The sequence below is a fragment of the Nicotiana sylvestris genome, chromosome 6 (genome assembly GCF_000393655.2).
Source record: "Nicotiana sylvestris chromosome 6, ASM39365v2, whole genome shotgun sequence".
NCBI classification, from domain to species: domain Eukaryota; kingdom Viridiplantae; phylum Streptophyta; class Magnoliopsida; order Solanales; family Solanaceae; genus Nicotiana; species Nicotiana sylvestris.
In genome coordinates this window covers 109,094,922-109,116,880 of record NC_091062.1, presented here as the reverse complement: position 1 = coordinate 109,116,880, position 21,959 = coordinate 109,094,922, and positions in this window count along the sequence as shown.

Sequence of the window (21,959 nt, the reverse complement as noted above, 5' to 3'; positions counted from 1 at the left end):
GGGTATTCAGGTAGTCCCGAAGAAGATAGAGGCAGTTAAGAACTGGCCTCGACCAGCTTCAGCTACGGAGATTCGGAGTTTCCTGGGGTTAGCAGGTTACTACCGTCGGTTCGTGGAGGGGTTTTCATACATTACAGCCCCTATGACCAGATTGACCCAGAAGGGTGCCCAATTCAGGTGGTCAGACGAGTGTGAGGCAAGCTTTCAGAAGCTCAAAACGGCTCTGACTACGGCACCGGTATTGGTTTTGCCCATAGGTTCAGGGCCTTATACAGTCTATTGTGATGCATCTCGTATTGGACTTGGTGCAGTGTTGATGCAGGATGGCAAAGTCATTGCCTATGCTTCAAGGCAGTTGAAGATCCATGAGAAGAATTATCCAGTGCATGATTTGGAGTTGGCAGCCATTGTTCACGCATTGAAGATTTGGAGGCACTATCTGTATGGTGTGGCGTGTGAGGTGTTCACGGATCATAAGAGTCTTCAGTATTTGTTCAAGCAAAAGGAGTTGAATTTGAGGCAGAGGAGGTGGTTGGAATTGTTGAAAGATTATGACATCACTATCTTATATCACCCGGAAAAGGCCAATGTGGTGGCCGATGCCTTGAATAGGAAGTCAGCCAGTATAGGCAGCCTTGCTTATATTCCGGTCGGTGAGAGACCGCTTGCTTTGGACGTTCAGGCTTTGGCCAATCAATTTGTGAGGTTGGACATTTCTGAGCCTAGTCGAGTATTAGCTTGCACGGTCGCTCGTTCTTCGTTATTGGAGCGTATCCGTGATCGACAATTCGATGATCCCCATTTGTGTGTCTTGAGAGACACGGTGCAGCGTGGAGGTGCCAAGAAAGTAACATTAGATGATGACAACATATTGAGATTGCAGGGGCGAGTTTGTGTGCCCAATGTTGATGGGATTCGAGAGTTGATCTTAGCGGAGGCCCACAATTCTCGGTATTCTATTCACTAAGGCGCCGCGAAGATGTATCAGGATCTGAGGCAGCACTATTGGTGGCGCAAGGTGAAGAAAGACATCATTGCGCATGTGGCTCGATGTTTGAATTGTCAGCAGGTTAAGTACGAGCATCAAAGACCTGGTGGTCTATTTCAGATGATTGCACTTCCCGAGTGGAAGTGGGAGAGGATTATGATGGATTTTGTTACTGGACTTCCGATTACTCGGAAGAAGTTTGATGCAGTTTGGGTCATTGTTGATAGGCTGACCAAGTCAGCGCATTTTGTTCCTGTTGCAGCCACCTATTCATCTGAAAGGTTAGCCGAGATTTATATCAGGGAGATTGTTCGCCTTCATGGGGTGCCGCTATCTATCATTTCAGATCGGGGTACGCAGTTTACCTCGCATTTCTGGAGAGCGGTTCAGTGAGAGTTGGGTACCCAGGTTGAGTTGAGTACAGTATTTCATCCCCAGACAGACGGTCAGTTCGAGAGGACTATTCAGATTCTTGAGGACATGCTCCGAGCCTGTGTCATTGATTTTGGAGGCTCATGGGACCAGTTTTTGCCTTTAGCAGAGTTCGCTTACAACAACAGCTACCAGTCCAGCATTTAGATGGCTCCGTATGAGGCGTTATATGGTAGGCGATGTCGGTCTCCAGTTGGATGGTTTGAGCTGGGAGAGGCTCGATTATTGGGTACGGATCTGGTTCAGGAGGCCTTGGACAAGGTCAGGATTATTCAGGATAGACTTCGTACAGCTCAGTTCCAGACAAAAGAGTTATGCAGACCGCAAGGTCAGAGATGTTGCTTTCATGGTTGGGGAGCGGGTATTGCTCCGTGTATCGCCTATGAAGGGCGTGATGAGATTTGGGAAGAAGGGCAAGCTCAGCCCTAGGTTCATCGGTCCATTTGAGATTCTTGATCGTGTGGGAGAGGTGGCTTATAGACTTGCCTTGCCACCTAGCTTGTCAGTTGTACATCCCGTGTTTCATGTATCTATGCTCCGGAAGTATCGCGGAGATCCATCGCACGTGTTAGATTTCAGCACTGTCCAATTGGACAAGGATTTGTCATATGATGAGGAGTCGGTGGCTATTCTAGACCGACAGGTTCGACAGTTGAGGTCGAAGAGTTTTCATTCGGTGCATGTTCAGTGGAGAGGTCAGCCTCCTGAGGCATCGACCTGGGATTCCAAGTCCGATATACGGGGCCGTTATCCTCATTTATTTCCCGACTCAGGTACTTCTTTCTTTTGTCCGTTCGAGGACGAACAGTTGTTTTAGAGGTGGAGAATGTGATGACCGTAGTTCTTCCTTGTTTCGCGCTTCCGAGGCCTTGAAAATCCCGCTTTTAGTTGCCTCGATTTGCGTGCGCAGTTTGGGCGCATAGCTGGAAAGTTTTTATGTTAGAATATGTGAATTATGTGAAAAACTTGATGAATTTTGATATTAATATGCATAATATTGACTTCGGTCAACATTTTGGGTAAACGAACCCAGACATGTGATTCGACGGTCCCGAAGGGTCCGTAGAAAAATATGGGACTTGGGCGTGTGCCCGGAATTAAATTCCGAGGTCCCAAGTCCGAGAAATGAATTTTTGTGTGAAATTGGTTTCTGAAATTAATTAAGGAAAATGAATAAGGAAATTGATCAGAAAACTGTGGTATCGGGCTCGTATTTTGGTTCCGACGCCCGGTACGAGTCTTAAATATGTTTTAAGCACAGCAAAAAATAGACGTCATATGACGTGTTTCAGACTTAAAATGGGGAATTTGAGTTTTATGAAAGTTGAAAGAAAATCATGTGTTTTGAGACTTGATTCTATGTATATGATATTATTTTGGCGATTTGATCGCACAAATGAGACCGTAAGATGTTTTTAAGATCATATGAATGTTTGGTTTGGAGCCCCGAGGGCTCGGGTGAGTTTTGAGTGGGGCCCGGGAGGTCTTAGATTTAAAAAAAAATACAAAATAAAAAAAATGCAAGTTCAGGTGTTGCAGTCCCAGCGCGGCCGCGGCCGTTTTCGCACGGTCCGCGCTAGCAGCCATGCGGCCGCGGTGCTTTTCTGTGAGATCCGCGTGGTGGGGGTTCAGAGGGTCGGTAGCCAAGTCGACTAGCGCGGCCGCGCACCAAATCAGTGCGGTCCGCGCTGGGTGGGTTCAGAGAGCCCACTTCTTCCCTCCCTCGGCGCGACCGCGGTACATTTCCGCGCGGGCCGCGCTGGCAGCCACGCGGCCGCGGTGCATTTCTGCGCGGTCCGCGCAAGCCCCCAACATATATATAAATTCGGGATTTTCAGTCATTTTATCCACTTTTAAAAAACCCAAAACCTAAAAGGCAATTTTCCAAACAACTTTTCTTCTCCAAAACGATTGGTAAGTGATTTCTAACTTAATTTCTTTATTCCTTAACATCTTTTAACATGATTTCAAATTCAAATCAATGATTTTCATGGGGGAAATTGGTTGTTTTGGGTAGAACCTAGGTTTTCTACAAATTGAGAAGGTGGACCTCAATTTGAGGTCCGATTTCAAAACAAATCATATATTTGGATTCGTCGGAGAATGGGTAACCGGGTTTTGGTCCGAACCTCGAGTTTCGACCACGTGGGTGTTTTTGACCATTTTGGGAAAAACCTTGTAAAATTTATTTTTCATGCATAGGGAGTGATTCATTTAGTAATTATTAATGTGATTAAGTAACTTATGACTAGATTCGAGCGGATTGGTGGTGGAATCAAGAGGTAAAGCTATTCTAGAAGCGTGAGTCTTAATTGCTTTTAATTCGAACAACGTGACACAATCTCCTTGTTTATTTGATGAGTTTCATATAATGTGAACGATTGAGGTAAAATTGTGATTGGTGTACTTTTGGAGCATTAGCTCGAACATGAACGTGTTAGTTGAGGAAGAAGGGATTTCAAAAGAGAATGTGTTGTGATTACTCCCTTGCCGGGATGTGTAGACCGATATATATACTCTCCCTAGTCGGGATATTTTGGGCTGTTAGTTGTACCCTTGTCGGGTTAGAGTGATATGTTGTTGATTTCCCCTAATGGGACTCTCCTTACAAAATCAGATGTTTCGAATTATATTATGGGATCGTGTGGCACACCGTCCACTTATATATGATATTATGGGATCGTGTGGCACGCCGTCCACTTATATATGATATTATGGGATCGTGTGGCACGCCGTCCACTTATATATGATATTATGGGATCGTGTGGCACGCCGTCCACTTTTATATGATATTATGGGATTGTGTGGCACGTCGTCCACTTATATATGATATTATGGGATCGTGTGGCACGCCGTCCACATATGATTTTACGAAATGGGATCGAGTGGTACGCCTACCACAAATTAGAGTGATTATTGGTTATTGGCCTGCATTGCTGGTGACATATTGAGCACTGTGATAGAGATGAAATGGGAACGAGTGGTACGCCTACCATGTGGTATATGAAAATTGGGATCGTGTGGCACGCCGTCCACTTATATGTGATATTATGGGATCGTGTGGCACGCCGTCCACTATATATATATATATATCATGGGAACCAGAGTTTCTTCTGTTTATTTCCGATATTTCATTTTTATCTGTTACTCCGCGATAGCATGTCCCCTCCTAGCTTTACTTTGTATTATCTTGTTATTGTTTTCTTGCACTTGTATATATATCTGTACAGGTTAATTGTGGTAGGTCCTGTCTAGCCTCGTCACTACTTCGCCGGGGTTAGGCCAAGCACTTACCAGCACTTGGGGTCGGTTGTGCTGATGCTATACTCTGTGCATTTTTGTGCACAGATCAGGGAGCAGATTACGAACCACAGCAGTAGAACTTCTAGGAGCTATTTTCAGTCCAGGGACTCTCGAGGTAGCATATCTGGCGTTCGCAGGCCAAAGTCCCTTTCCATGTCATTCGTTTGTTAATCTTGTATCAAACAAACATGATGTATTTTCTTTCAGACATTGTTTGTAGTATTCTGTAGTAGTCCGTGAGCTAGTGACACCAGACCTTGGGTAGTGATGTGTATTAAACTTCCGCATATTTGGTTTTCAGTTGCTTTAGATTTAAAGTCTTCCGCTTAAATTTTGTCTCGTTTATTATACTGTTTGAAAGAAAGCAGGAAAGGTGTTTTAAATATTTGGCTTGCCTAGCTCCGATAGTAGGCGCCATCACGACACCCGATGGTGGGAAATCCGGGTCGTGATAGTAACACTTATACGGTACTTTTCACTACCCCAAATTATATCCAAATATTACCCAAGGATCACGATGTCATTATATCGGTGTGACCGAATTCACTATGTTGGGTTCACTACGTTTACCTTGCACAATCTGCATGATTTGTCTAGCCATAACTAGGCTCTTCCCGAATCAACTACGTTGGTCCATTCTCATATCTATATTCTGCGTAATCTCTCTTGGGTTATTTTCTTTGTCTTAACTTACCACTCGTACTGGCTCCTTATGTATCAAGTGTTCATTCACACTTATTTATCAATAACATATGGTGTGGGAACCCTAACTGCTTCTCCCCGGCGGCGTGCTTGCATAATGTTCTGGAGTCATAACATATCTGTAGGGTTTGAATAAATGCAATCTCATTTCTTTCACTTTTCTACCAGATTCTTCCTTTATTATTCCATAGTTACCAAAACCAATAACACCAACTTAAAACTTGGTGCTACGAAGATCTACCTATAGATGTTTTACCTCTTCATCTTTGGCATATTTTCACATCATCAATGACCCTTACTCGCCTTATGCTAACCCTTCTGTACTAGGGATAACCGAATTTCTTACGCACGAAGGTGACACCTAGTGTAATTGGCACACTTAGTCCCTTAAGATTAACTCTGCTCAGAGTGCTTGTTTTAGGGAAGCGTCTTCCTAAATGACCTTTAAAGGTTATTCATCTGTTGTCTATTCTATTATTGTTGGAACAGGATCTCTGAAATTCTCACAATGCAGACTATTACCAATTTCTTCGATCTCTAATTCATGTTCGATTTTTTTAATCTTATTTACTATACCATACTAAATTCTATTACTACGGGGGTCTAAGTTTTTCTTATGGTAATCACGTTTGGGTCACCAACTCAATTCTCGAATGAGGATATAACCTTTGGCCTATACTCTTTTATTGTCTCAAAGCCTTTCACCTCTTATCTTTACCTTCACTAGACTATAGACTCTGTCATTCTGTCATAGTTTGATTTATCGTTATCATCCATTTATCACATCTTACTCATAATGCTTCAATTGCTCTCTTCTTATTCTCCGACTAATATTTCTGTCTATCACTTTATTCTGATAACTTCAACAAAACATTCTTTCACTTTTAGCTCCCCTTGCTTCTTCCACTAGCTCTTTAGGTCACCTAACATTCTCTCTTTACTAGGGACGAGAGCCATACAAAGAAAAATATTTATCCCTTCTGGGATTCCACTGCCAATCTTCTAAATTTTTCCAGACATTCTAGTATTTGTATCTAAATATACTATTCTAGATTTCACATTCGGGGTACCTCACAAAGAGAACTATTACCACATTTGTAATATCCTTCGGAAATGTTAGCTAATGATAATAATCCATCTACCATTTTGGGTTACTCTAACCCCAACTGGATCTTGCTATCCCTTTCTTCTCTTAAACTATATCTGTCAACTCCCATAGGGCATTACTGAGATGGGTGTGGCCAATTGTACATACCTCTGTTACTGTTGAAGGTAACTCAAAATGCTTATATTTCTCTGCTTGAATAGCAAATAGTGATAATCTTGATTAGCTGGGTACCTCGTTCTCTTTTTCAAGTTGCTTCTTTCACTTATTGAAACTTGTATCCACCTCCTGATTCTCTCGTCTCTCTTTACCATATGGGTGGATAGATATTCATGCCTTGGGGCTCCTTATCATGAAGCTCACACATCTTAGTACACACATGATCTGCTGAAGACCTTACATTTACTCATCATAAGCATGATGCAAAATCAAGTCCCTCCAACTCATCTCTTCGAGAGCCACATTTAATCTCTGACCAACTATCTTTCTGAATGTAGGTATCGTTATATTACGACTAAAGTCGAATTTAGGAGTTTTAATTCTTACAACTGAGCTCTACCACACGATCTAGAATAAGAAGAAAGAGTGATAGTCCTAAATGCCTTGTAGCCTCCTACTTATAAGTGTGGTGCACAACATACCTATAAATAAGACTCTACTAGACACGGCTTGTAGATTCCCTAGGAAATAACTGCTCTGATACCACTTTTGTCACGACACAAATCGAAGGGCCGCAACAGGCATTCACTACCTTACCCAACCGAGTACCAATGTAACATATCTTTCTTATCATACCATCATGGGTAAATGGTCCAGAAGGGCCGTCATGATATAACCAGAATAAAACATAAGGGAATAATTGACATAGGACAACCCAAGATGTAATACAAACTTATATATGTGACATACAGTCCTATAAGACCCAAAATGAACACTCATACAATGAACATAGGCCGACAAGGCCATACAATCTTTCATATATATAACATCTCTCTACAAGCCTCTAAGAATACATACACATCATAAAGGTCGGGACAGGGCCCCGCCATGCCAATCAATACATGTCCAAATCATACTGACCAAGTAGGCAACTCTAGAGCAAGTGGAGTGCACCAACATGTTCCGCTAAGCTTATAGCCTACTTGGAGGACTGTCAACCTATCTATCGGGACCTTCTGGCATGAAACACAGCGTCCCCAGGCAAAAGGCACGTCAGCACAAATATAGTACCGAGTATGTAAGACAGGAAAGTATAAACAAGAACAATAATAAAAATGAGAGATAGAGGAGATACAACCTGTAACATCTAAGTGCCTCTAGGGGCTACTGACATGAAATGCATAATACATATATATACATAAGCTTTTAAAAACATACGCCTCTGTGGGCATCATCATCATTATATAGTACCCGACCTCAAAGAGGACTCAGTAAAAATATACCCGACCATCATAAGGCTCGATAGAATCGTACCCAGCCACGTGGAGCTCGGTAAACCCAACTGATTAGTGGTTGCACAATAGGTGTCATACCTGGCCGACAATAGTGCTGCTCGGTAGAGTAAAATAGATTCTATATATAATACATGCTAGACTCATGGAATCACGTTCTAAACCTTTCGGAGTGACTTAAGGTCGTTGCACCTTTGATTAACATTATGGACATCCATACCCTCAATATGAACCTCAGTAGGATTCAAGGATCATACACACTTTCTTAGAATAACGTTATAAGGAAAGAACAACATGGACAACCTTAGTTCTTAGGAGTAGATATTTTATGAAATAGAGTATTTATTTCACTTTAGATCATGCCAAAAGAAAGAAGGATGTGCCTTAACATACCTTAAACCCGTTGAGTTCATAATACCTTCCAAGAAATTCTTCAAACAAGTCAACTCAATCTATCATAGTATAAGGAGATTCAAAATTAGTGCTGAGCAAAGGCTAAGTCTGTAACTTAAGCTAGTAGCTCATTTATGTAAATTCGGGCAGCATCTCCCCTATAACAAGGGCCTCCTCCAATACTATATACCAACAACAACAAATAGAGAAATCCATCAACATATAAATATCAATAACAAGACACCATATAACAACAACAAGTCACAACTTGTTACACCCCGCAATATTATGATGATGTTACATTCTGCAGTATTATATTACGATGATGTTATACCTTGCAGTATTACATTACGATGATGTTATGCTTCGTTATATTAAGTTAGGACAATGTTGCACACTGCAGTATTTCATTACGGTGATGTTATGCTTTGCAGTATTAAGTTACGACAATGTTGCACCCTGTAGTATTATACGTTGAATATGTCGTAAGGTAATTGACATTATTCCAAGTAAAAGATTATTTGGAGATTATAAGGATTAAGCTATTTCATAAGTGATGAGCAAATTCGTGAAAATGAAAGGGGAAGCAAGTCAAAGAAAATGAATGTTCGTCCAAGTTTGGTATTTGGGTTAAATACGGGTCGAGTGATAATGCTCGATAATTATGAACTAGTAGCTATAAGATACCATATGACCATGGTAGTATAATGTATAAAAAGTATATTAAAAATAAGTAGAATTTTAAGTAATTTGAGGTAATTTTTAAATTACACGGGTAATTGGTTAATTACCGAAAAACGGGATATTATCCAGTTAACTAATAAGTGGGTAAAAATTAATAATCTCTACCCCACTCGCCACATGGCAGTAGGCCACCATTCAAACCTATGACTAATTAGTCATATGTGCTTAGTGGCTAGAAACGTGTAAGCCACTAAAGAGTTACAAGAAAGGCTTGGTCATTCTTGGTCTTTCAAAAAGCTTAGATCATTTTTAGTTAAAATGAAATTTAACTCTTTCACTTAAAATTCAATTCTCCAACCATAACACTAGACACTTAACAATATGAAGATTTTATTCTTCAAAAATGTTAGGTTAGATTATTCAATAATGTGAGCTTTCAAGAATTCAGTAACGTACGATTTCATGGATTCCCCCTACTTTGATCCGCCGTTACGTGTAGTCGCAATCAATGGGTGTTAGAGGGATTGCAAAGAGAATTGGTTCAGGTATGTTAAAGCTGTCCCTTCTTTCTTTTGGCATGATCCATACGATGCAAACGTAACGTGCAAATGCACAACTTCCATAAATGACTCTATTCAAAGAAATGCTATAAATGCTTATGTTCTTGATTCTCCATGTGTCATATTATTCTATCATCTGTTCATGGATCACCGAAAAATACGAAAGTTGAAAAGATTTTACTTTATGATATTGCTCAAAGGCAAAATGGTCTTATGATATTCTGAAAGATTTTATTAACGTACTTTTCATGCATTGCATTCATGTACATTGACCCATGACCAGATGACGTTATATAGCATATATATATGTATGTATATATATGTATATGTGATATGGGAAGGTTCTAGCATTATATACGCACCACCACCTGATTAGCTGGTATGCGTTGATGATTTTGCCCATAGTGGCCAAGATGATATGATGGGATACCCTCAAAGGCTAATGATGTTATGAAACATGTACCTATGCACGACATGAGATTCATATTCATATGCATGATACTATAATTATTTCATGATTTACAAAGTTACTCGGACTTACAGGTGGAGTCATTTACTCTATATTTCCTCCATGTCTGTTATGCACTTATTTATGTGCCTTACATACTCAGTACATTATTCGTACTGACATCCCTTTTTGCCTGGGGATGCTGCGTTTCATGACTGTAGGTCCCGATAGATAGGTCGAGAGCCCTCCAGGTAGGGTATCAGCTCAGCGGAAGATGTTGGTGCGCTCCATTTACTTCGGAGTTGCTTGTTTGGTTAGTATGAGTTAGATGTGTATTGTTTGGTATGGGGGGACTCTGTCCCGACCTTTATGATAATTATGTATTCTTAGAGGCTTGTAGACATATGTCATGTACGTAAAAGATTGTATGTCCTTGTCGTCCTATGTTCAGTGTTGAAGTGGTTATTTTGGTCTTAGAGGCCCACATGTCTTATGTATAAGTTGGCATTTCCTGTTGTATTCTACATATTCCACGACAACCTCTCCGACTCAGTTATCTATGATAGTATGACATGAAAAGATACATTATGTTGGTACTCGGTTGAGTAAGGTACTGGGTGCCCGTCGCAGTCCATCGGTTTGGATCGTGACAAAAGTGGTATCAGAGTAGTTATGTCCTAGGGAGTCTAAGAGCCCTGTCTAGTAGAGTCATGTTTATGGGTGTGTTGTGCACCACACTTATAAGCATGAGGCTACAGGGCATTTAGGACTGTCACTCTTTCTTCTTACTCTAGATCGTGTGGTAGAGCTCACTTATAAGAATTCAAGTCCCGAACTTCTATTCGTAATAATACGATGCCTATATTCTGAAAGACGATCGATAAGAGATATAGCTATGGAATTGTTGATGTAGAGGAAGTCGATTTTACATCTTGCTTATGATAAGTAAATGTGAGTTCTTTAGCAGATCATGGGTGTATTGAAAAGTGTAAGCTTCCTGATAAGAAGCCTTAAGGATATAATGTCTATCCACATTTATGGTGAAATACAACAACAAATTAAGAAGATAAATATAAATTTCAACAAGCAAAAGAAGTAAGATGAAGAAGGGTACGAGACACCCAGTTAATGAAGATTATCAGTATTACAGTTTCGGCAGAAAAATATAAGCATTGTGAGTTACCCTCAATAGTAACAGAGATATGTATAATTGGGGGCTAACATGTGTAGATTAAGAAGATGACGGGATATCACGATCCGGATGGGGTTAGAGTGGCCCAAAATAGTTAATGGATTGTTTACTTTAGTTTACATTTCTTAAGGATATTGTAAATGCACTAATAGATCTCCTCGTGAGACACCTAGATGGTGCACCCTAAAATATTAAAGCTAGATATGAGCACTGGAAGCTTTGAAGGAATAAATATTACTTTAGTGTGGCTCCCGTCCCCAGTAAAGAAAGAATGTTAGGCAATTGGAAGAGCCAAGGGATAGATCAAGGGGAGCCAAAAGCAAAAGAATGTTTTGTTCGAGTTTTCAGAGTAAAGCAGTAGACATAGATAATTAGCGGGAGATAAAAAAGGAGTTAATGAAGCATTATGAGTAAGATGTGATACATGGATGACAATGGTAAGTAAAAAAAATGATGATAGTATTACAGAGTTTACAGTCAAGTGAAGGAAAAGATAAAAGATGACATGCCTTGAGACAATAAAATAATATAGGCCATAAAACCATATCCTCGTTTCAAGAAATAAGTTCGCAACTCTAACGTGATTAACAAAAGGAAAAATTAGACCCCAGATTAATAGACATCAATATAGACTGGTGAAAAAGATAAACTAAATATGAATTAGGGACTGAGTGATTTGATAATAGTCAACATCATGAGAATTTCAGATCGCGTTCCTGCAATAATAGGATGGACAACAGAAGAAGATTCATGAGAAATTCAGAGAATGGTTATTTAGTAAGACGCTTCCCTAAAGCAAGCAATGTTAGCAAAGTTAAACATAAGGGACTGTATGTACCAGTTACATTAAGTGTCACCCTCGCAAATAAGGGAATTTGTCATCCTTGGTACAGAAGGATTTCCGCAAGGCGAGTAAGGATCATTGATGTTGTGAAACGATGCCAAAGTTGAAGTGGTAAAAAATCTATAGGTAGATCCTCATGGCTTCATCTCTTAGTACACCCCTAAAGAGGGGAATATGGAGTGATGTGGCATTAAGTTAGAATTAAGTTGTTCTAGTGACTATGAAATGGTAAAGGAAGAACGCGATAAATGAAAGCGGAATGAGATGGTACTTATCCAAATCTTATAGATACGCTACGATTCAAGAATATTGTGCAAGCACGACGTCAAGGAGAGGAAGTAAAAGTTCCTGCTCGAGCTGTTATTAATAAATAAGGAGCCAGTGCGAGATGTAAGTTAAAACAAAGGAAATAACCCAAGAAAGATTATGAGGAATATTGATATGTGAATGGGCCAATGAGTAGTTAGTAATTGGTCAGAAAGATCCCAGTTATGGCTAAACATGAGGTTACAGACGAGTCATCATATCCTTTAAGATAAACATAGTAGAACCCAACATGGAGAATTCAGCCTCGAAGAATGTCATTATAATACTTGAGATATATTCAAACGAGAGTCGGGGTAGTTAAAGGTATCGTATGAGTGTTACGGGGATAAAAGAAACTGCCACTAGGAAGGTAATCAAAATATCAGATGAAGCAACCCTACAAGCACAAGGGCATGGAGGTAAGAAACTACGATTAGTTATATGCAAAGAAGGACATCAAGAGGTCCGTAATAAGCTCACAGCTTTACGAGGGTCAAGGGTTCTTCCTAAGTACTACAACGAAAGACTAGCTGAGGAAATAAGGAAGAAGGCTTCAACTTAAGCACAACAACTAAAGAGGAAATGTCCATCACATCATTATAAGAACTCCAAAGGAAATAGGCACCTATAGTGACTAATGAACGAGAAGTAAAATTAAAAGTAATATTCGAGATCATATGAGTTGCACGAAAACTCTAGCATGTGTGGGCACTACGATAAGCTAAGTATGGACGCAACAAGGGGGAAGAAAGACCAGGAATAGTAATAGCTTACGTTGAAAGAAAATTAAAATGGAACGAAAGAAATTATTCGATCAATGATCTAGAGTTGGTTATGTTATAACGCACTTGAGGGTTCAGAGTTTTATACATGCAGCATATACAACCATAGAAGATTCTGGTATACGTTAAAAGAAAGAATTGATCCCAGGTCATAAATGAAAGATTAAATTATTAAAGGGTTGTATCATGCATATTTCTCAAACCCATGAAAGGCTAAACAGGATAACTAATACCATGAACCACAGATCGGAAGATATCTTAAGCCTATATAAAGGTTGATCAGAGGGAAGAGGAAACTAAAGAGGGACATTAACTAAGTAATCAGAAGTCTGATTATTGGACCCAAAAAGTTAGAAACATCATGATCGAGAACATTGCAGGATCTCCCTTAAAATTAGAGGTACGAGAGGGATAGTACAACAACCATAGTCTATAATGGCTCTACAATAAAGACATTAATAAGAAGTTAGTATAAAGCGCCAACCGGATTGTAGTATTATTATAGAGCTTCAAGGTATGGTGTGAATCATACCTATGTGGAAGGGCGGTTATGAAAGAGATAGAAGATGTGATGCAAGATTTTAAGGTAAGTAAGGTAAAGGTAAACAACGTACGAGATACTCAAATACAGAAAGTTATGAATAGTCCATACTTCAGATAGAAGGCTATAAGCAAGGGGATCCAATAACCAGGAATGATAGCGGCATAGTCAACGGTATGTCTTCCATCCTGTTTACCGTGAAAATGATAATAACAATTAAATTTGATTATTGGACTCTAAAAATACGTGATCTATTTTTATGCTAGTTCTTAAGTAGATGATGCTATGTGTGTGAGACTTAGAAACAAGATAAGAGTTAGGAATAAGGTAATAACCAAACCGATAGGTTAAAAGTCGGGGCCTCGAGCTTGTCGATTCGGGGGCCTCAAGGTCGATTCCGGAGCTAGGCTGGGAACTATTGAAGGTGGTCGAAGTATGGCTAACAGTCAGAGCGAAATCAACGAAGATTCTTTATGGACAATGATAAGCAATAAATGATGAACAATAATGAAGATAATAAATAAAAGCAATAATATCAAGAGAATGTGTTAGAGAGCAAAGCAAATGTTCTTGTACATTTTGTGTGGAGCAACTGAAGCAACATGGCTTTACAAAATGACAAGGATCCCCTTTATATAGGAGGAGAGTCCCAACATAGTACAGAAATGCATTAATTACAAAGATATGGAGATGAGACAGCTAGATGACGCCTTGATTCGAGTTTAGAGTAGTCCACTAGACTCTGTCAGTTCTAGCCGTGTACCTTGGGAACTCCCCATTTCTACCATAGCCGTGGTCAACATTCTCCCAAGGTCGGGCATCGATGAAACTCGGGGGAGGAAACTCGACCATAGCCTTGTAGCCTTGATGCTTCAAGATGATCTTCTGAGGTTACTCGATGACGAGGAATTGGACCCTCCGATTTCACCATATACAGATAGTCCCCGTGTTTCTTAGAGAGGAGCAACAAGAAATGATTTTGATATCCAACTCTCTAGACTTCCCGTGATAATGTCACATTGATGATTTCATACTTATGACGTAAGCCTTCACGATAACTGGGACATCCCATGTATTTGTCTTTTGCTACATGTGTACTTTTTTGCTTCTTTGTTTCTGTTTAAGGACCCCTCATGGGCTTTTGTAATCATATGTAAGGACCCCTTACGGGCTTTTGTAATCATATGTAAGGACCCCTCGTGGGCTTTTGTAATCATATGTAAGGACCCCTCGTGGGCTTTTGTAATCAAAATTTTATGAATATAAAGATGTTTCTTCAATTTTGTCTTCGATGCTTGCTGTATTCCCTTTTATTTATATTTATGGAGACTCTGAATGTGTGACTCTATCGGCTTCTGTAAATATCGAACCTAGGTAGGAGTGTTTTTTTAACCTTTGATTTATTAATATGGCTTCCTGTGGAACCCTTTGCGGTCCCTTGGATCGAGCTTGGATTGGGCCGATAAACTCGGGTCGTCGAGACCCTTACTTCGAGTTGAATAAAAGTAATGCTTCGAGCCTTGAGATCGGGATTTACCATTTAGATCCCGCGGTAATCTTTGAGGGGATATTTGCTCAGAGGTCCGAGGATAGGAACTACCTTTAAGCTTTCGAGAGCAGTCCCCGAGTGAGGGTTTGTTCAAACCCGGGCCACCTGGAAACCTACTTTGGACTTAGCATAGATAGCCCTAAGGTGCTGTAGATAGATCTCGAAAGAGGTTTTATCCGAATTTAAATGGTACCCTGTCATCTAGCCCATCTGGGTGGTGTTCAAATGCTTATTTATTTGGAGCCTAACTCCTTTTTGACGGAGTTCCTCGAGGTCAGGTACCACCTCGAGACTTGTAATGATGTTAATAGCTTCTTGGAGCCCAACCTTTTTCTGATGGAGATCTTCGAGATCGGGTGCCACCTTAGGAATAGCGATGATCCCATTGGCTTCTTAGAGCTTAAATTCTCCTTGCTGGAGGTCCTGGAGGTCGGGTACCACCTCGGGACTAGTGATAATGCCAAAGGCTTCCTGGAGCCAAACCTTTTTTTGATGGAGGTCCTCGAGGTTGGGTACCACCTCGAGACTTGTTTGGTGCGGGGGTTTCCAACCCTAAAACATCGTACAATGCTTGTCATATTAGAGACACGGCTATAAAGTGACGGAGGTGACCCCACCGACACATCTTCCCAAAGTTATTTCGGCCAACACTTTAATAGGCCTCTAGGCAGACGGATCGTCGCCGCTTTTCCATATATATGGAGATTCCACCATTCTGAGGAGTTTAACCTTTTTTCCTACATTAGGCTTTTCATTATTTCAGTATTGACGCTCTGGTCTAAATTCCTGCTCTAGTTGTACAATTTTGTTGTAGCTATGACTGCTACATCAGGATCCGTTTGGCAGGGAAGAGAGAGTTCTGCCCCCGGTTCTCGCCTTGTGGGATCAGGGCATTCTGCTTCGAGAGGGGACTTTTCACCAGAAAATGTGCCCCGATGCTCAAGACCAATGGGAGCATACCTTGGAGTTTACTTCCTCGATAGGAGAGGGACACTTTGAGTTGGTGAGGAAAGATTGTGGATGGGGGAAAGAGGTTGTACTGTAGGTACCTTCCTCGGATGAGGGTATTACGGACCATGCCGAGGGATTTGTAAATGTGTTCACGTATCCCTTTACGTTGGGCCCCCTTGATAGGGTTGTGTTTGACTTCTGCCGAAAGTATCAGGTTACCTTGGCCCAGGTTCACTCGTCATCTTGGCGGATAATGTTGATGGGGAGGTTCTTTGTGGAGAAGGCAGGGCTTGAATTTACGCTTAGCCATCTCATCAGACTATACCAGCCCTTTTTTCATCGAGGTCTATTAAACTTACGATGTTGGTCGTCCACGCCTTTCGTTATCGATGATGAAGAAGATAGGGATCAGGAGCGGATGAGCTAATTTGTCTGAGTGCGAACTTCATATATTAAACCCATGGAGTTTACGTCCTTCCCCGAGGAATGGAATTATACACGTAAGCAGTACACTCGTGCCTTCACAATTCTTCAATTATGGCGAAGGGGTGTTCCATAAGTGTTCCTTTTTTTCTTTTTCTGCTGCGAGTTCATGGATACCGGGCGAGGTTCCCGATTTGCCGGATTGGGTTCGGAAGTTGGTGACCCACTCATCTCACAAAGAGCGTAAGTGGCAAGCTTTATCTAAGGATAGGTGGGAGGCAAAATACCACGTTATGCATTGTGCGATCTGTTCCCTTCTTTTAGTTGAAAAAACACTCTCTCTTTCTGCGTGCTAACCCTGTTATTATAGTAGGCGTTGGGGAGCTTTACGAAGTGAGGTCGTGTCCCCTTGGGGGAGAAGAGGGATCGCTAGCTTTTGGGCTAAAGAATGATAACAATAAGCAGGAGATACCTTTGAGGGGCAATGGCGCTCGAAGCAAGGTGAATCTGGACCCGGGGCCTGAAGGGGAAGTATTGATTGGGCCTACCGCATCCGTGATTTCTGATTTTGGAGAGGCGGCTTATCCTCCGCCGTCGTCTTCTTTTTCCGTCGAAGGTACTTTGAGGGATACTCGAAACCCGAGATCATATGCACTGAGCGGCCATGCCTCGGCCGAGGTTGACTCTTTTGGAGCTGAGGGAGCTAGGTTAGTAGATGTGCACTCAACCTTCGAGGAAGTGCAGCGACTTCACTCCGTGGTGAGTTTTTGGTACATGCCTTTCGAGTTTCATGCCTTTCCCTCCTTGCTGAGTCTTCTTTTGTAGGACTTCGACAAGCTTAAGCGTGAGCTGCTTCATTGTGAGGCTAGGCTGCGGAAAGTTCTGGCCGAGGAGAAATCCCTGAGGCTCCTTTGCGATGAAACGGAAGTCGAATTGGCACGCTTATAGTATGAGGAGATTCGGAGCTCGAATTATGAGAGATACTTGAAGGAGTAGGTAGTTTTTGTTCAGAGTGAGCAGATGTTCCTCCTTCTAGCACTCGAAACTACTGTTTTGTTTAATTCAGTTGCATAGAAAGGCGGAGGGCTTGGAGAACCTTCGAGATGAGGTTGCCCGAGCCAAGCTCAAGTATGATGAGTTAAAAGCTCAGGCAGATGCTCAGTCTTCGACAGAGGAGGGTACTCTAGCTAAGGCTTCTACCCTTAAAGTTCAACTTTATTTAGCTCGTGAAAATAACTTGGTTCGAAAAGATAAGATTGCGAAGCTCGAGACCAATCTCTCGAAGATAAGGGAAGAAATTTTGGATGCTCGAGATGAAACTATAATGAACCAAACTAAAGCTGACCAAAAAATATCGGTCTATTTGAAGGACGTTGCCGATGCTCGAGCTAAGCTAAGAAAGATTCTTGACCGCGAAGATAGGAGCAAAGAATACGCTCAGCGTAAGTCTCGGCAGAAAACCCTCGAGGAAATCCGTGCTAGGGGCTTTGACTTCTCGAAAGAGTTGATGCAGGCGAGGGCGGACGAGCGTGGTACTTGGTTGCTTCTGTCCGATGCCGAGGGTAGTGAAGATGAGGCCGACGAACCATAGCCCCCAGGGGGGAATGTAGATTTTGCTTTCCGATTCTATACGTAGTACTTTCAAAGTATGTTGTATAAAGAAGAAACCTTGTGATTTTATTTCTCCTGTAATTCTTTTTGCCTTAATTTTAGCCAGGCGGACTGGTCATCGAGCCGAAGGGAATCCTTAGATTCACGGTATGGCCTTGAAGCTCATTGGGCTAGCCCATAGGCTCTTACGCGCTTTTGCTCTTAGGCATATTTAGGCCAAATGTTTTGGACTCAGTCCCCGAGTCGGGCATCGACTCGAGCTTATTTGACCCTCAAGTTGTCAGATTTTATGCTGACGATACTAGCTCTTACGCTTTTGGTCGATGCGACCTTTTAGTATATATGGGCTGGCGACAATGGCTCTTAAGCTTTTGGTCGATACGACCTTTTAGTATATGTGGGCTGGCGATTTTGGGTTCAGTCTCCGAATCGGGTTTTTACTCAAGCTCATTCGACCCTCAAGTTTTATATTTGTGCGGGCTGGCGACAATGGCTCTTACGCCTTGCTCTTAGGCATACTTAGTTAACTATTTTGGGTTCAGTCTCCGAATCGGGTTTTGACTCGAGCTCATTCAACCCTCAAGTTTTATATTTGTGTGGGCTGGCGACAATGTCTCTTACGCCTTGGGTTGAAGCGACCTTTTATTGGCTTTAATTTTCCCTCGTTAAGGACTTTTTGAAATAAATTTTGCCTGACTCTTCGACGGTTCGATAAAACCTAGATGGTCGAAGCTCTTTTGCCTATGTCGAGGGTAGCCTATTTAACTGGTTCTTTTCGAAGTAGATTTTAAGTAATTGAAGGCCTACGATTTTGTAGCGATGGTCGGGCGTCCCCGAGTCGCGTTAGTTCGATCGGTACAGCCTTGTGACCGGTGTCATTTGTGTTCGGCCAGAGCCATTGAGTCTTGAGTGGAGTATTTTCGGCATCTATATCGAGGGTATGCCTTTTTAGGAGTCTTACAAGTTTGATATATAGCCGAAACTTTAAGATCGGGTTTATGCCTATAGTAAGGTCTTACAAGATTTTCATGCCTATGAGGTCTTACAGTTTTGGATACCTTGTACAAGTATTGTTCATGCCTTGCTTAAGGTCTTACAAATATTGCTATTGCCCTATGTAGGTCTTACAAGACCGAGGTTGCCCGTATGTGGCCTTACGACCTCGAGTTTTGATAAGTCGATGGAGGTGGCCAGTGACGGCAGTCCCGAGTCATCGAGGGTTTCTTGACTCGAGAGACATTACTTCTAAACTTGGTATTGCCTCGTTGAGGTCTTACAATTTCGGAATTTCCGACCCAGATGTCATTTGAGTTTTTGACGCCAGTCCCCGAGTGTTTGGGTCATCTTTTGGCTTTGGAGCCATTTTTTGCAAAAAATGTCGAGCTTTCTTGACACGCATAAGTGCTTTTGTGAAGTATTATTTGATTACTTGGTGTAAGTATACATATCTTTGATGTTTAAGGGCTCAGTTGTTCTATACAGATACGGTTTGTTCGACCGTTAGGCCTGATACATTATTTTCCTATCGAGACCCCACTTGATGCGTCTTGGCTTTCCTTGAGTAGGTTACCTCCCGGAGGGATGCCTCCCAATATTCGAGGTTGATTTCTAAAGAAACCTTGAATACATGTTGATTCTTCCTTAGGTAGCATATGGATGTTGCTTTGTTAAATCCTTACCGGTAAAACCCTTTTTGGGATAAAAACCCGGTCGGAGTAAAAGAGTGCAACACATGCTTTTGAAACCTAAGGCCGTTGAGTTGGAGAGTGCTTTATCCGTTTCGATCGGGTACCTTAGCGTACGATGCGCTGGTGATGTTTCGAGCACTGATATAATTTAGTTGCTTGTGACGAGGACGCGATACGATCCCCTACTTTGTTTAGTCGGGATAACCGGGAGTGTAGTTCGTTATTCTTATTTTACTGTTTGCTTATCCTTTGATTCCCTCGAGGGTGGAGGTGCCGGTATCGAGGCCACATCGTGTACCACGAACATTTCTTTTGTCGCATGTTGTTCCCCGTAAATGGTCTGAATTCCATCCTTTGTGGGGAATTTCATCATCTGATGGAGGGTGGAAGGTACTGCTCTCATGCAGTGGATCCATGGCCTTCCGAGCAAGGCGTTGTACCTCATGTCTTCCTCAATTACATGGAATTTGGCATTTTGGATTGTGCCGGCCACATTGACTGGAAGGGTGAATTCCCCTTTTGTTGTTTCGCTCGCTATGTTGAATCCGTTGAGGACTCGAGAGGCGGGTACGATTTGGTCAAGCAGTCCGAGCTGCTCTACCACCCTCGACCTGATAATGTTGGCCGAGCTGCCTGGATCCACAAATACACATTTAATCTGAAATGTATTTACAAGAAAAGAGATTACCAGTGCGTCATTGTGGGGCTAAGAAAAAGTATCGATGTCCTCGTTGCTGAATGTGAGGGCATCCTCTGGTATGTAATCCCGAGTTTGATTTTCTCTAGTGATGGATATTTTTGTTCTTCTCATCATGGGCTCTTGTGGGGCATCGATGCCTCCCAAGATCATGTGGATGATGTGTTGTGTCTCATTCGCTTTGTTTTTCTTGGCCGCTTCTCTTTCCCGAAATTGGTTTTTGGCCTGATCGCTGAGGAATTCTCGGAGGTGACCTTTATTGAGTAGTCTGGCTACTTCCTCTCGGAACTAGTGGAAATCCTCGATCTTGTGACCGCGTGTGTTGTGAAATTCATAAACTAAGTTATGATTTCTTTGCAAAGGATTTGATTGCATAGGCCTGAGCCACCTAGCATCTCTGATTTTACTGATGGCGAACCCGATGTCTGATACATCTACATAGAAGTTATATTTTGACAAGTGAGGTGCCTTTGCTGGCCCCGTGCTCATGTCGAATCCGGCTTTGTTGACGAATCCCCGAGGATTCTGTCCTCGGTGTATCCTTCGATCATTGCGAGGCGGGTTGCGTATCGGGGCATTCCTTCTATCTTCGTAGTATGGCTAATATCTTTCTTTGTTTGGCTTTGGCTCATTCGATAGAAGCTTGATTGGGTATACTGAGCCCGAAGGGGCTCCTAGAAGGTCGTCTTCAACCCTGATCTTTGACTAGTATCGGTTGTGGACGTCCGACCAGGTCACAGTGGGATACTCGACCAAATTCTATTTCAACTACTTTCAAGTCGCTGAGCATCATTCATTCAAACCTTGAGTGAAGGCCTACACTGCCCAGTCGTCGGATACTGGCGGTAGTTCCATCCGTTCCAATTGAAAATGAGATACGAACTCTCGCAGCATTTCGTTCTCCCTCTGCTTGATCTTGAACACGTCAGATTTCCTTATTGCTACTTTGATAGCACCAGCATGTGCCTTTATTAAGGAGTCTATCAGCATGGCAAATGAGTCTATAGAGTTAGGAGCTAGGTCGTGATACCAAATCATTGACCCTTTAGAAAGTGTTTCCCCGAATTTTTTCAGCAAGACAGACTCGATCTCGTCGTCCCTTATGTCGTTGCCCTTTACCGTACTAGTGTAGGTGGTGACATGCTCATTGGGATCTGAGGTTCCATTGTATTTTGGAAGCTCTGGCATTCTGAACTTATTTAGGATGGGTTTTGGATCTGCCTCCTCTGGGAATGGCCTTTGTATGAACTTCTTCGAATCTACCCCTTTTAGGATCGGGGGTGCGCCCAGAATTTGGTCGACCATGGAG